The sequence below is a fragment of the Tachypleus tridentatus genome, chromosome 1, assembly GCF_004210375.1.
Source record: "Tachypleus tridentatus isolate NWPU-2018 chromosome 1, ASM421037v1, whole genome shotgun sequence".
NCBI lineage: Eukaryota > Metazoa > Arthropoda > Merostomata > Xiphosura > Limulidae > Tachypleus > Tachypleus tridentatus.
This window is the reverse complement of record NC_134825.1, coordinates 141,378,784-141,392,336: the sequence shown is the minus strand read 5'-3', so window position 1 is coordinate 141,392,336 and position 13,553 is coordinate 141,378,784. Positions and strand designations below refer to the sequence as shown.

Here is a 13,553-nt window from a genome sequence, read left to right as displayed (position 1 = left end):
CATTCTAACATTCTATTTACCCTTAATTTAGTAATCCTACCATCTCATAACCATCAGATACAAGCCTTCATTTACCATCCTTCAACTGTTCTATCCTCATTCTAACATTCTGTTTACCCTTAATGTATTGAAAGGAATCCTCACTGTTAATTTTCACATTTTCAGACAACCTTTTCTCATACATCATTTTTGGTGACCTAATTTCCTGTTTCACCATCTGTATTTTTCCGAATCTCCTGTCATACCAGTCAATTTAAATTTCTTTAAAATATCTTTTTAGTTCAGTCCACTGAAATCACGATATAATTCACTGGTACGTCACAGTGTCCAATATAATAAACCATACTGGTAAATCATAATGTCCACTGTAATACACTGTACTGGTTTATCATATTTATGTTATAATAAACCATAAAACTAACTTCAATATTGCAAAGTGCACTGAAATATGTAATAACTTTAATATCCAAAGCACTATTAATCACCAATTAGTTTCCATATCTGAAACGTAATTAAATTATCCTTAGTTTTAATATCCGAAACATTATTAATCAATCAGTATTTAAAGTAATTTTAAATGTATTATTTATAACTAAACACTGTAAATATATTTCACTCCTAGACAGGTAACAGTAATCAGTATTCACCGTTAACTGTATCGTTTACTAATCTCAGCACTAACAACTACCAAAACATTGTCGTTTAACTGTAGATTTAACAACTGAAGAAACACACGTAGCATTGGTCATTATAGTTTTTAAATAAATGGTTGCTAGGTACACCAAGAGACAAGGTAAATATATTTTGCCTTGAATAACAAAAAAACAAGTGTTAGATAACACCAAAGAATTCATTACACGTAAACACTACTGTATATAGATTTCTGTAAGACTAACTTTTCTAGCGAAGAGGTTTTAATCAGATCAAAAGACACAATAAAGTTGTTTACATTTTCTTACGCTAGTGCAAATGGATTTCGTGTGTCTTAAGTTATAAACGTTTTCCAACATTCATGTTAATGCACCTATATGCACCCTTTAAAGTTTCGTGGTGTTGTTTTACAAAAGTGTAATTTCACACAATCTCTTTTGTTTGCTGTTTACTTTATGTATAGTTTAACAATCAGAGTGATTTCTTCAAGAAAAATCTCCACTACATGAATGCGGCTTTCACTGCACTCTTTACCCTTGAATGTATCCTGAAGCTAGCTGCTTTTGGAGTCAGGGTAAGGAGAGATCCTAATCAAGTTAGTTAACACTCGTCTGAATGGCGCCTTCTTGTGGAACATCGATAATATTGTGTAGTCTCTGCTGATTTTGAGTCCGAAACATTTGTTTCTAAACAAAAAAACAAAAAAAAAACAATCTTCAAATATAAAACTTGATCTTGGAACATACGAGTCGAGTTGAGACGCGCGTCATGAAAACATGAATAACTTTGAATGATTTGAGTCAGTATATTTTAGGTGCCATTCAAGTGAGTTTATCTCTCTTGACCATCCCATAGCTTAAGAACAAGTGTTACTTTATCCTTCTTTACCATCTCCTAGGTTAATAATAAGTTTTACTAAAGTGGCCTCTTTGATTTTTTACTATCACATGTGTTATCCACCGACTAACTTTCTTCCGTCTTTAACTGTTGTTAGTTAGCTCGTGTTTGCTGCATGTGACATGTTTCCGTATAACAAAACTGAATGTTAGCCAGATTTTTGTTTGATCTTCAAAAGATTATTGACTCAAAGTCTACTAGCTTTTGTCTTAGTGTGGTCAGAGTTGCGATGTGTACGTGTGTTGTAATACGCCTAAGTACACACTTTAATAATAATAATAATTAAAAAAAGACTTAACATTCATCTAGCTAAAAACCCAGGTAGCCTCGAGATGCCTGAGTTCACCCGCATCACCATGAACGTTCTAAATACATACGTTATATTCCATGTTATCAGATAAAGAAATAGAACAACAAATGAATATTTTAATTAACTTGGTCACACTAATATACTAACCAGTAATTTTTTTGCATCTTCAATGTAGCCTCTCCAAACACTAAACGACCTCATAAGATGATGTGTTTTATACATGGGAAAAGATCGGACATGCTTCAACATATGTTAACCCTAACACAATAAACACAAATTGCATGGTTTTATCCAATACGTTTATGCATTGTGCTTGCAAGAAACTTTTATTTATTTGGTTAGAAAGTCGTGGCTATTTAATAACTTTTTATACTTTGCTAAAAATGGTTTGTGTTGTTGTCAAGTATTATGAAAAGAAATACACTTACGACTGTTTCTATTCAGTAGTTGAACAATTGCGAAGGCTGAGGTCTTTAAAACTGTGACAGTTGTCAACTTCAGTGAATTTAAATTTGTTTTACTCGAAGAAAATAGGCATAATTTTTATATAAATCAGGCCATACTTTCTCCATCAGCATTTAAAAGCTAACATACACTTTTATTTTAAACTTCATTAACATTGTGTTGTTTTTATATATATTACTCGAATTCATTATTTGTAGCCCTCGGTGAGCCTAAAAAAATGTTACAGATGTGGTTTTGGTTAATATTCGAAACGTCCTCTTATTTTCGTTTCGGTTTTTCTCTCTCTCTCTCCTGTGCTCACACCACACCGAGTGTAGAACCACAAAGCAAGCATTTTGTACCTAGATATCTTAAGCTACATGAACGTTGCCTTCACCGCTCTGTTCTTCTTAGAATGTATTCTCAAGCTAATGGCGTTTGGATGCAAGGTTTGGTGATTTTATCTTTCTTTTACTAATATTATTATAAACAAATTCCACAATCACACTGGTGTCACTTACGCTCTACGAGTTAACTCGGGAACAAACTGTCAGTTTTAAGATAATATCTAACTAATTACAGGCTACATGAACGTGTTACTGTGTTAGTAAAGTATAGGTTAGTTTTCCATTTCTTTTCACGTCAAGCTTTGTAGTAAAGATGAAACGAGAATTATACGTTTCTATATATTTCTGTAACGTTTTAGACAGTGAATGTAGAATTACACCCAGATGCTGACAATCCTTTCTTAGGGTATACTAAAATAATAACTGTGAAACTAGTAATAAAAGGTTCTATTGAACCACTTGACAATACTCCATTCTAGTAATAAAAGGTTCTATTGAATCACCTGACAATACTCCATTCTAGTAATAAAAAATTCTGTTAAACCATCTGACAATACTCCATTCTAATAATAAAAGGTTCTGTTGAACCATCTGACAATGCTCCATTCTAGTAATAAAAGGTTCTATTGAACCACCTGACAACACTCCATTCTAGTAAAAAAGATTTTATTGAACCACCTGACAACTCTCCATTCTAGTAATAAAAGGTTCTACTGAACCACCTGACAGGATTTCATTCTAGTAATAAAAGGTTGTGTTGAACCACCTAACAATACTCCATTCTAGTAATGAAAGACTATTTGGACTACATAATAATTCACAGTTCAATGTACAAAGTTAAAAAAGTCGGTTTTTAACTCGCTTTAAAATAAAAAATATATACATATAAACTTATATTTCAACAGAAACAGTCTTTTTAGTTCTTTAAAAAATGCCAGCGACAAATTGTAAGAAATAATCCGTCTTTTAAGACACTGTCATAAAAATGTTGTGTGCACGTAGCGACCCCTGCCTGTACGTAGTTTCTAAAAAGTATAAATAGAAATATTTTTTATGGTTAACATTCTGCAAGGTAGCATTTCACATGCAGCAAATTAAGATATGTGTGAAATGGAATATGTCTGTATTATCGACATTTACTCGTGATGTATTCAGATACAACTTGGTTCTTTTTTAAAGCAGTGCCGAAAAACTAAAGCTATAACACTCCTAGAACTAGAGATGATTAGTTATTTGCTGATAAGAATTGTTTTGTTTTTGTTTTTTTTTCAGGGAAAAATCATTTTAGTAACTTTCTATAGTATCGAAAATTCTGCCACATCAGTAAGTACAGCTGTAATAAGATTCGGTTCCTTGTTGACTCGGTAGATGATTCGAGCCTTATAACGCCAAAGTTTGTGGTTCGATTCATGCAGCACGCATTCTGCAAATATCCTGTTTAAATTAATCAAATGATTCTGTTTGTAAAGTTACACTTAATACCCCTGTCCCTCGCTGGCACACCCGTATGTCTGTGTACTTACAACGGTAGGGACCACGTCGTGGGCAGAGCACTGATAGCTTGTTGTGTTTAACTACAAATATACAAATACTTAATACGTGTCTCGGGGTTTGATCTCTTGTTCAATGGCTACTTAATGACTATTTTTTTCATTATTAAGAATTAAAGCATTGTCCTTCAAGTGTTTTTTTTTTCCTTTATGTTAAAGGTAGTTATCTTGAATGTGGAAGTTTGGGAACAAAATATCAAACAATACATATTTATTGAACAAATTATTTTTACTCTCGTTGCGTTACATCCAACAATAATGAAAGTGATTATTACTTTGTCAAGGACAACCTGGTCGTTAAAACAATTTTTTGTTTGTTATTTCTGTGTGTATAATAGTGGTTAAAGTCTTGCTATGCTTAAGCCCGAAGTTACACGATTGGTTATCTGTGCTGTGCCCACGACGAGTATTGAACCCGGGTTTCCAGCGTTATAGTTCCTTAGACTTATCGCTGTAAACTCCTGGATTAGGTAAGTAACAATGATATTAAGATATAAACTTAAAAGCTGTGAACGTGAGTAAAGAACCCAATGTCATTAAAGCCTACAAAACCCAAATATAAAGCGACTGAATAAACCCTTTCTTAAATCTACTTTCATTACAATATTTACTACCCAGCCCAAGTTTTAAAGCTTATACCCTAAAATTCGGTGCTTGATATCCTCGCAGCACAGCCTATTATCCTGTTTTCCGCTTCAGATTATTTTTGCCCCCCAGTGGCTCAGCGGTATGTCTGCGGACTTACAACGCTAAAAACCGGGTTTCGATACACGTGGTGGGCAGAGCACAGATAGCCCATTGTGTAGCTTTGTGCTTAATTAAAAAAAAACAACAGATTATTTTCTAAAGCTACTCAAAGTAATGTTTACTGTCTCACTTGATAATTAAAATTACTCTGTTTTTTACTCTGTTATTATATGTGTAATTTATGTTAGGCTTAGTATCGGTCATTTAAAAAGGAACCTACTCGTGCAGTATTGTGATAAACTTTTAAACAGACGAAAACAACTTCAAACTCCATTACTGTATATTTGCTGGAATCGCTTTTACCTTGCTAGTAGCCAGAGACAGTTCATATTTTAGGGTAACTTAACAAAATTCCGACCTGTGTGTGATTTATTTTATTATATTACTGTACTTTATTTATGAGTAGATAATTATTGTAAATCTCTCACAGAAGAGGTGGTGTAAGACATGAACTTGAAATTATCATATTTTGTAGACGTCTTTCGACGGCTGTGATTCTGATAATTTTGGTGTAAGATTTTACGTACCAAAAGCTATTTTATTTTTCAGAATAATTAGTGAAATTCTTTGTTAAAATGAATTCGATTGTAATAACATTTATAATAACAATATAGGCTCAGTAGTACTGGTAGGTTGATAGGTTTTCTTAAGTTAATTGTTATTTTTGCGACGATTTTAATATTCAGAAATTTGCAATAACTGTTTTCTTTACAACACTTTTATTGTTCAGGAATTTACAATAACATTTTCTTTGTAACATTTTTGTTGTTCAGAAATTTACAATACTTGTTTTATCTACAACTTTTATTGTTCAGAAATTTACAATAATTGTTTTCTCTACAACTTTTTATTGTCCAAAAATTTACAATAATTGTTTTCTTTGCAACATTTTTCTTGTTAAAAAATTTACAATAATTGTTTTCTTTGCAATATTTTTCTTGTTCATAAATTTACAATTGTTTTCTTTGCAAAACATTTATTGTTTAACAATTTGCAATAACCGTTTTCTTTGCAACATTTTTGTTGTTCATAAATTTACAATTGTTTTCTTTGCAACATTTTTATTGTTCTGAAATTTCCAATTGTTTTCTTTGCGACATTTTTGTTGTTCAGAAATTTACAATAATTGTTTTTTTTTGCAACACTTTTATTGTTTGGAAATTTACAATACTTGATTAAATATCAGTTATCTGGATATTTAAAATATTATTTGTAAAAAAATATTACGAACATTTTTCTTCAATTCAGACGATATCTACTTTTTACTGAATAATCTCCCTGAACATTAACAGTAATCAACTCGTGAATATCGCGAGAAAATTTTATTCATTTTAAATTTTGAAAATTAGTAAAATGAAGATTAAGCTATGGAGGTTTTCAACTAGGTTTTTTATTATTATTTTCATTTCGCGAGTAATAAAAAATTGATTTTTCTTTGAAAATAAAACCAAAGAATTACTTTCAAGACGGTTGGAATACGTTTGACTTTATAACAGTGGTTGGAAGTGTCATTGACGCCCTGGTGGTCGAAACTGGAGTAAGTATAGATTACGTTTACATTTTTATTATTTACTATCCGAGCTTTGTTAATTAACTTAATCATTTTTTATGTTTATTCTATGATTTGGTTTACTACTTTAGGGGCGTTAATAGTCATCATGTTGAAACATATTTCTTGTAAGAAATTGTCATAAAATTTGACAATACGTAAATGTAAGATATTATATTGGTGAGTATATAACTTGACAGCAATTAAAATCTAATTTTAAATTTCTGTTTAAACAAGTGAGAACTGTAGTTAAATTGATACATGATATCTAGGCACAAGTCTATATTTCAATGTTATTGGTTTTTTATCTAAAAATTTTACTTATCGCTGTTATTGTAGGCGAACTTTTTCAATGTGGGATTTCTCCGATTATTTCGAGCTGCTCGTCTCATCAAGCTTCTCCGACAGGGTTACACCATTCGTATCTTGTTGTGGACATTTATTCAGTCTTTTAAGGTTAGAGTCACATGTGCTATAAACCATTCAGTCCTTTCCTTTTATTGTTATAATAAATCACATTAACATCCACTGCTTTCTTCCTAAAACTAAGTGTAGTTTAATTGTTATAATAAATCGCATTAACACCCACTGTATTGTTCCTGAAAGTAACTGTAGTTTAATTGTTACAATAAATCACATTAACACCAGCTGTCTAGTTCTTGAAACTAACTGTAGTTTATATGCAAAAACAGCTCGTTTGGGTTGAGAAAATATTTTACATAGAAGAGCGAACAACGTTTCGACCTTCTTCGGTCATCGTCAGGTTCACAAAGAAAGAGGTAACTGACCGGAAGCTGACCACATGTTTGAAAGAGTTTGTGTAACTGAGTGTTGGAATGTAGAGGGCGGTGTTAGATGTTTGAATATATAATTTTATTTATTTTATTATATTAATATAGGTATAAAGGCGTTTCTTTATATTGTTTATTTTGGGTTTAAGTTGTATAAGTAAGGCTTCTTTAATTTTGCGTTTGTTTATGTTTGTTTCTTTATTTAGTATTTGAGTGTTTTCTATGGTTATGTTGTGTTTATTTGACTTGCAGTGTTCGAAAACGTGTGAAGGTGACTTTTTATGTTCTTTGAATCTGGTTTCCATTTTTCTACTTGTTTCTCCAATATAGAAGTCGTGGCAGTTATCACATTGTATTTTATAAATAATGTTGGTGTGGTGTTTGTCAGTGTAGTTTTTACAGACCTCAGTTTTGTGCCTGGTTTTTGAATAAATTTGGTATTAACTGGAATGTCATATTTTGTTACTAATTTTTGCCAAATGTTGGTTATTTGTTTGCTGATGTCAGGAATATATGGTATACAGCAGTATATGGTTTCGTGATTTTTTGATTCGTGAGATATATTTACTTTAGTTGGTTGATTTTGCTTTCTGTCTAGGTGTGTGCGTATAATGTTTTCTACTGTTTGTGGGGGAAACTTATTGATGTTGATGAAGTATTGTTTTATTTTGTCTAATTCATCGTTAATTTTATCTGGTGAGCATAGTTTCATGGCTGTGTTTATTTGGTTTCTTATTATGTTGAGTTTTTGTTTTGTTTCATGTGCTGAGTCCAAAGGAATGTTTAGTCCAGTATGGGTGATTTTTCGGTGGATTTCTGTTTTGAATTGTGTGTCGGTTCTTGTAATTTTGAGGTTAAGAAATGATATTTGATTGCTTTCTTCCTGTTCACATGTGAAGTTAATGTTGGGATGTATAGAGTTAATGTGATTGAAAAATTAAGTATGTGTTCTGTAGATTTGAATCCCGCAACCGTGTCATCTACATATCTGTACCAGTATAGTGGTGGATGTAATGCTGTGTTAATTGCTTGTGTTTCAACTTGTGTCATAAAAAATATTGGCTAGAACTGGTGATACTGGGTTGCCCATGCTTAGGCCATTTGTTTGTATATAGTTTTAGTTGTTGAACATGAAGTTTGTCTTTATCGTGGTGAATTCTATTAGGGTTGCTAACTGGTTACTGGGAATTTCTATGGTTGGGTTAGGGTCTCGGATATAGAGTTCTAAGGCTATCTTGCAGGCTTCAGTGGTTGGAACTTCTGTAAAGAGGGATATAATATCGAAACTGGCCATTAAGGCTTTATGATTAAGTTGATTTAGATTAGACTTGAAATTAAAAGAGTCTTTGATGAATGAGCTGGCTGATGTTACATATTTGGAGAATGCCCATGCTATGTATTTACCAAGATTGTAATTAAACGATTCATATGTGGACATTATTGGTCGTAATGGACAATCTGGTTTATGAGGTTTGGGGATGCCGTATATTTGCGGTGTGCGTGAGTCGGTTTTACGTAGGTAGGAATAAAGTGTTTGGGAAATTCTGTTGGCCTTTTTCATTTGTAGTAGTAATTTGTTCAGTTGCGTCTCGTGTGTCTTTGTTGGATTTGTGTGTATTGGTTTAAATTTGTTCGTGTCTGATAGGATGTTATTCATTTTTTGGATGTATTAATTCGTGTTCATTATGACTATAGCGTTACCTTTATCTACTTTTAGAATTTTTATGTTTTTGTCTTGTTTTAGGTTTTTAATGGAATTAATGTCTCTTTTTTGTAAGGTTGTTTTTTAGTTTTCTGTTTTGCGAAATTATGTTGCTGGTTTTGTGAGAAAATTCTTTGAAAAAATCGTTTAAGATGCTGTTTTTAGGTGTTTCTGGAAAATATAAATTTGTAGTTTTACCTGGGAAGTTTGGCTGTTGGATGTCAATAAAATTATCTAAGTTGTCTTCTTTCTGTTGGTTGTGTTTGGTTGTTTCCTTGTTTTTGTTCTCTGTAGAAAGTATCACAAGTCTCCTGGCTAGGTCTTCTAAACATGTTTTGATTTCTATGGTTGGAATTTCACATTCCTTGGGACTCAGCACATGAAACAAAACAAAAAACTCAACATAATAAGAAACCAAATAAACACAGCCGTAAAACTATGCTCATCAGATAAAATTAACGATGAATTAGACAAAATAAAACAATACTTCATCAACATCAATAAGTTTCCCCCACAAACAGTAGAAAACATTATACGCACACACCTAGACAGAAAGCAAAATCAACCAACTAAAGTAAATATATCTCACGAATCAAAAAAATCACGAAACCATATACTGCTGTATACCATATATTCCTGACATCAGCAAACAAATAACCAACATTTGGCAAAAATTAGTAACAAAATATGACATTCCAGTTAATACCAAATTTATTCAAAAACCAGGCACAAAACTGAGGTTAATAAAAACTACACTGACAAACACCACACCAACATTATTTACAAAACACAATGTGATAACTGCCACGACTTCTATATTGGAGAAACAAGTAGAAAAATGGAAACCAGATTCAAAGAACATAAAAAGTCACCTTCACACGTTTTCGAACACTGCAAGTCAAATAAACACAACATAATCATAGAAAACACTCAAATACTAAATAAAGAAACAAACATAAACAAACGCAAAATTAAAGAAGCCTTACTTATACAACAACTTAAACCCAAAATAAACCAATATAAAGGAACGCCTTTATACCTATATTAATATAATAAAATAAATAAAATTATATATTCAAACATCTAACACCGCCCTCTACATTCCGACACTTAGTTACACAACCCCTTTCAAACATGTGGTCAGCTTCCGGTCAGTTACCTCTTTCTTTGTGAACCTGACGATGACCGAAGAAAGTCGAAACGTTGTTCGCTCTTCTATGTAAAATATTTTCTCAACCCAAACGAGCCGTTTTTGCATATAAATTTTTCAACAAGTGGGTTTCTCGACATCACTAGCTGTAGTTTAATTGTCATAATAAATCACATTAACACCAGCTGTCTAGTTCCTGCAAGGTACTGTAGTTTAATTGTTATAATAAATCACATTAACACCAGTTGTTTAGTTCCTGAAACTAACTGCAGTTTAATTGTTATAATAAATCACATTAACACCCACTGTCTTGCTCCTGAAAGTAACTATAGTTTAATTGTCATAATAAATCACATTAACACCAGCTGTCTAGTTCCTGCAAGGTACTGTAGTTTAATTGTTATAATAAATCACATTAACACCCACTGTCTAGTTCCTGAAAGTTACTGTAGTTTAATTGTTATAATAAATCACATTAACACCCACTGTCTAGTTCCTGAAAGGTGCTGTAGTTTAATTGTTATAATAAATCACATTAACACCCACTGTCTAGTTCCTGAAAGTTACTGTAGTTTAATTGTTATAATAAATCACATTAACACCCACTGTCTAGTTCCTGAAAGTTACTGTAGTTTAATTGTTATAATAAATCACACTAACACCCACTGTTTTGTTTTTGAAACTAACTGTAGTTCAATTTTTATAATAAATCACATTAACACCAGTTGTTTAGTTCCTGAAACTAACTGTAGTTTAATTGTTATAATAAATCACACTAACACCCACTGTTTTGTTCCTGAAACTAAGTGTAGTTTAATTGTTATAATAAATTACATTAACACCCACTGTCATATTTTTTTAGGCACTGCCATACGTGTGTTTACTTATCGCCATGTTGTTCTTCATATATGCTATAATTGGAATGCAGGTAAGTGTCATGAGGTGAAGATGACTTTGTGGGGTTTTGTGTTTCGGTTTATTTGAAGTGTATGTTTCACAGAAACATCGTTAACTTGTCAGAACTTCGTCTGTTTGGTGAATGAAGTTAATACACGACGATATAATATATTAACTGTACAAAACTTTGAGTTTTGTGTGAAAATAAAACGCTTCACTTAGTTTTCAAATAAAAAAAATATTTTTCTTCGGCATTTTGTTTACTGAATTTTTCCCAATATCTTTTAATGAAATATTGATGTCATATGAATATTAAAGTTTTGAAAAACTGTTTGAGTTACGCGTGACAATAAAATATTCAAGAGTATAGTGTTGATTGTTTTATGTTGTCCTTCACTTGATATAAGACTGAATAAATAAAACGGTTCTGCTTGATTTATTTGAAGAAATAACGAAATTGCTATTTAAATTTGTTATTTTATATTATAAAACATGTTTCATAAAAGTAAATTGCAAACGTATGTTTGCTCATTCAGAGCACCCTCTATAAATCCAAAACCTACTTTCAGAACATAACAAATATTACGAATTTCGTTTCTCGTACATTGGAAATAAAAAATAATTGTAATAATTTTGTTGTTGTTGTTTTTTTGAGCTGAACTGTTCATCGTCTGCAGTTAAAATGAATATTATAGTGAAGTGGAATTAATGAGGTGTAAATAAATACGATATCTTAGAAAATTATTAAGAGTAGACTTCATTCAAAGGGTTGTTTAATTATTAAAATATGTATTTAATTGTTGAACACCAGAAAGAGAAGGGTTGGTTTAGAATTACCAGTCTTATGTGTACTTGTCCAATCACAAGTGGGCCTGGCATGGCCAAGCGCGTAGAGGCGTACGACTCGTAATCCGAGGGTCGCGGGTTCGCGCCCGCGTCGCGCTAAACATGCTCGCCCTCCCAGCCGTGGGGGCGTATAATGTGACGGTCAATCCCACTATTCGTTGGTAAAAGAGTAGCCCAAGAGTTGGCGGTGGGTGGTGATGACTAGCTGCCTTCCCTCTAGTCTTACACTACTAAATTAGGGACGGCTGGCACAGATAGCCCTCGAGTAGCTTTGTGCGAAATTCCAAAACAAACAATCAATCACAAGTGGTGCTCTCTATACGATTATTTAATTATTTTCATACCAACTCGGATACGAAACTCGTTTAGTACATAAACAGTAATAAGTTCTTGTAATCTTGGATAGATAAGAAAGTGACGTCAATACAAATGAACTAAAGGTTATCTAATAATTATCTTTAGCCATACTTAGGTACAAAAATGTATCTAATATCGCAATTTGCTGGCCACGGGATCACAACATGTCGCCACAAATGGGCGTTCTCTCAGCCGGGGAGGCCCGGCATGGCCAGTTGGTTAAGGAACTCGACTCGTAATCCGAGGGTCGCGAGTTCGAATCCCCGTCGCACCAAACATGACCGCCATTTCAGCCGTGGGAGCCTTATAATGTGACGGTCAATCCCACTATTCGTTGATAAAAGAGTAGCCCAAGAGTTGGCGGTTGATGATGGTGATTAGCTGCCTTTGCTTCTAATCTTACACTGCTAAATTAAGGACGGCTAGCGCAGATAGCCCTTGAGCAGCTTTGCGTCAAACTCAAAACAAAACAAACCAAAACTCAACCGGATAGGTGTTATAAAGTATAGTTTAAGCTACTCGAAGCTTGAGTTTATTTTTATTTAGTAAAGGAACGATATGTTGTACAGATGTAATTTAAATTAGCCACAAATTATCTTAGTTATTATTGTTGGTTTTTTATTTTATATGTTTGTTTTTGTAATGTAAGTTATCCATATATTCATATGTATTTTTTTATTTCATATGGCGACTTTTGTCATTTTAGTTCTTTAGAACTTAAAACGATTTGCTTATGTTTTCACTAACTAATTTTTCACATCTTTAAAGCGTTCATTTGTTTGTGAAATGTTATACTATCATCAGATTTATGTATTTAACATTGTTCACATCGCTAAGAGGGATTTGGTAGAAACTGCGACACTGTTATTAAATAGACGATATAATATTATATCTTTGATTGATTGTTTTAGCATTACGTATGATAGGTTATTAGATTTATTAACACTTTATCAATATTTTATATTCTTAACCAGAAAAGCCTGGCATTGCGTGTTGATTAGGGTCTCAACTCGCAATATGTGGGTTACGAGATCAAAACCCATCGCTGGACATGTTCGTTCTTTCAGCCGTGTCGTGTTAGACTGTGAAGAGCAATCCAAGTATTCATCAATAAAAAGTATCCCAAGACTTGGCGCTGGATGTGTTAACTAGCTGTCATTCCCGTTATATTAGGGACAGCTTGCTTACATGACCACGGTGTAGCTTTGATGATCCGTCACAAATAGAATAATTAGGCCCAACAAAAGCTTTCAGAAAGGTTAAGGTAGCTTTTAAAAGTTGAAAATGAAAATGTGTTTCTTTGTTCTTGAGTTGG

At 32.6% G+C, this 13,553-nt stretch overlaps 1 pseudogene across 1 annotated transcript in view; it reads left to right on the top strand.

Moving 5' to 3' along the window:
- LOC143225751 (voltage-dependent calcium channel type A subunit alpha-1-like) overlaps window positions 1-13,553 on the top strand; it is an 85,358-nt pseudogene that overhangs the window by 51,476 nt on the left and 20,329 nt on the right. Inside the window, exons 27-30 of the transcript XR_013014056.1 lie at window positions 2,641-2,751; window positions 6,400-6,483; window positions 6,835-6,951; window positions 11,001-11,066. The product of XR_013014056.1 is annotated as a voltage-dependent calcium channel type A subunit alpha-1-like (transcript). The remainder of the gene's footprint in view (window positions 1-2,640; window positions 2,752-6,399; window positions 6,484-6,834; window positions 6,952-11,000; window positions 11,067-13,553) is intronic.